The sequence below is a fragment of the Antrostomus carolinensis genome, unplaced genomic scaffold (genome assembly GCF_000700745.2).
Source record: "Antrostomus carolinensis isolate BGI_N321 unplaced genomic scaffold, ASM70074v2 scaffold20667, whole genome shotgun sequence".
NCBI lineage: Eukaryota > Metazoa > Chordata > Aves > Caprimulgiformes > Caprimulgidae > Antrostomus > Antrostomus carolinensis.
The window spans coordinates 21,302-23,714 of record NW_010329729.1 but is presented as its reverse complement, the minus strand read 5'-3'; positions in this window follow the sequence as shown (position 1 = coordinate 23,714).

The window sequence follows — 2,413 nt, the reverse complement described above, 5'->3', positions numbered from 1 at the left end:
CCCTTCCCTCGGCACAGGCTAACGGCGAGTTAGGGAGCCGAGCTGCATGAACCAGGGCTGTGCTGCGGAAAACACCCTCCATCCTCACCTTCTTCCTTGGTGGAGAGTGATCTGACAGAGCACAGCTCTGCCCCGAGCACAGCTCTGCCCCGAGCACTCAGACAAAGACCCAGGCACAGAAACCCACGGGGGCCGAAGGTCTGTTAAACATGTTTATTTTGGCATTGTCTTAGCACTTTGAGGAAAACCGTTTATTACGGCTGTCTTTCAGATCGAGGACAGAAAATTTAAATAACTTTATGAAGCCACTGGCAGACCTCAGAACAGTATTGAGTTTTCCCGAGCCCAGCATCCTCAGTATGACATGTTCAGAAGGGCTGCTGCCTCAGATAGCCATTTAATCATTGTTTACAGCCCTGCCTCTCTGAGGAGTTGTAGTCATGACATGTCAGAAGGTTAAGGTAGTATAACGTACAGTAAAGCACGGTACAAGGTAGTATAACTGTATCTGAGCTTTCTGTTCTTCAAATCTCTGCCTTAGGTGACTGCTGAGTTCTGTTTGTTTCATCACATTGTTTTTGAAAATAAGGGTTGCTCAGCTTTTGCCTTGATTGACACTTAATAACTGTAAACAGCACAGGCAGTAGTTTCCATGTGTAGAGGGGAAAATATTGTTTCAGTGAATGCTTCTGTAAACTCAGTACTTTTTGTTACCTAAAGCTGGAAATAACCATTTTGAGGGTCCATGCTGGTAGTGCTTAATCATGTGATTAGTCTTTATTCATGTAAAAAAATCCCATTGACTCAATGGCTCTACTTACATAAGTAAGGAATTCAGTATTTTGGTCATCTCGGAGCAAAGTTTAGCTGTGGTTATTAAACAGATTAATAAGGAGTTCTTTATCTTTCATTCCTTCAATCATCCATACATTTAAATATAGTATTACATAAATAGCATGTGTAAAACTATATTGGTGGGGGGAGTGGATGCAAAGTGTTATTTCCATTTTAAGGTCGTGTGTTGGTGGGGGAATGATAAGAAAATGTAATCTTTACTAGCTAAAGGAAAGCTTTTCTGTGTGTTGCAAGAAGCGACAGCTCTGAGCCCTGTCCCCAGTGCTCTTACAGGAGCAGAGGAAACACTGTGTGAATGGCATTGCCCTGACAGAGCAGAAAGGACTTTGCAGCATCTGGTGTCTCACCTGTCCTGGCTTGACAGGACATCTACTGAGTCTCTTGATCAGCTGGTTCCCAGAGAGGTTACAGAGGGTGGCTCTTGGCAGCAGGAGTTGGAGGTCCCCTCGTATCCTGGCAGGGTCCTTTCCAGCACTTTGTCTGGGTGGCTGGAGGTGGATGTCACCAATGGAAGTCTCCGAGCAAAGAGGAGAGAGCAGCTGGTTCCCTGCGGGAAAGGACATCTCCTTCTGTGTAAGAGGGGTCTTCTGCCTTCACAGACCTGGGTGTCCCTTCACAGTCAGTCTGTCAGGTTGTAGTCATTCTTGCTCTCTCTGGCCCTCCAGACTCCCTTCTCCATGAGGAAACTTCCTAGGAGTTGGTGTAAATCAGCTTTCACAGATGTATACCTGTGCTTGGCATGGTAGACATCAAGACCTTAATATATACCTGTGGCTTGATATTTGTTCATAGATTCATAATGACAATGATGGGCTCTCCTAATGTGACCAGCTGTACTCTAAACATGTTAGGCATGCATACCTTTATTTGTCTTTCTAGAAATTTTGCTTTGTTTTTAAACAGGGCAGTAATGTACATGGAGAGCATGGAGAGTCTCCCCGTGTAAAAATAGGTTGTTGGTGTTACTGTAGTGCACGGGAGTTTTGAGGGATGTGGTCCCTATATTTGGCTCTAGCTAGCCACAAAGTAAATGTGCTCTGCGTAAGTGTATCAGAGAGTGTAGACAGTTTGAGGTTATGGGGTTTTTTTGTTCTTCCTGCTGTAGCTCATGAGGCCAGAGATACTCAAGAAAGGGATGCAGGGCAGCAAACATTACATGTCCCACTGTGGAAAAATATTGGGGTTTTTGAGCCAAGTGGAAATGCTTTTTCAGCTGTGTTGGCTTACCGCTGAGTAATAGTGGCACTGCGCTCTGCACCCCCCCACGCAACACAGGCACCTCTGGGCAGTAGCTCTATCGCTCACAAAATATAAGGAGCCTCAAGAAAAGTAACATAAGTCTGTCCTTGAGTACTTGGTCTGCTGCAAATTCCTCATTTGCCATCTTCGACCGTCGTAAGTATGGGTCACTTACTAGCATGGCGTGTAATTCTTTGGGCTCTTTTTGTACTGTACCAAGCATCACTTCTCAGAATATATGGGTTGCGGAAATCTGAAATGGTCATTATCTGCTTTTTTTGGCATGTCATCAAAACAAGAGCTTGAAATGTGCTGAAAG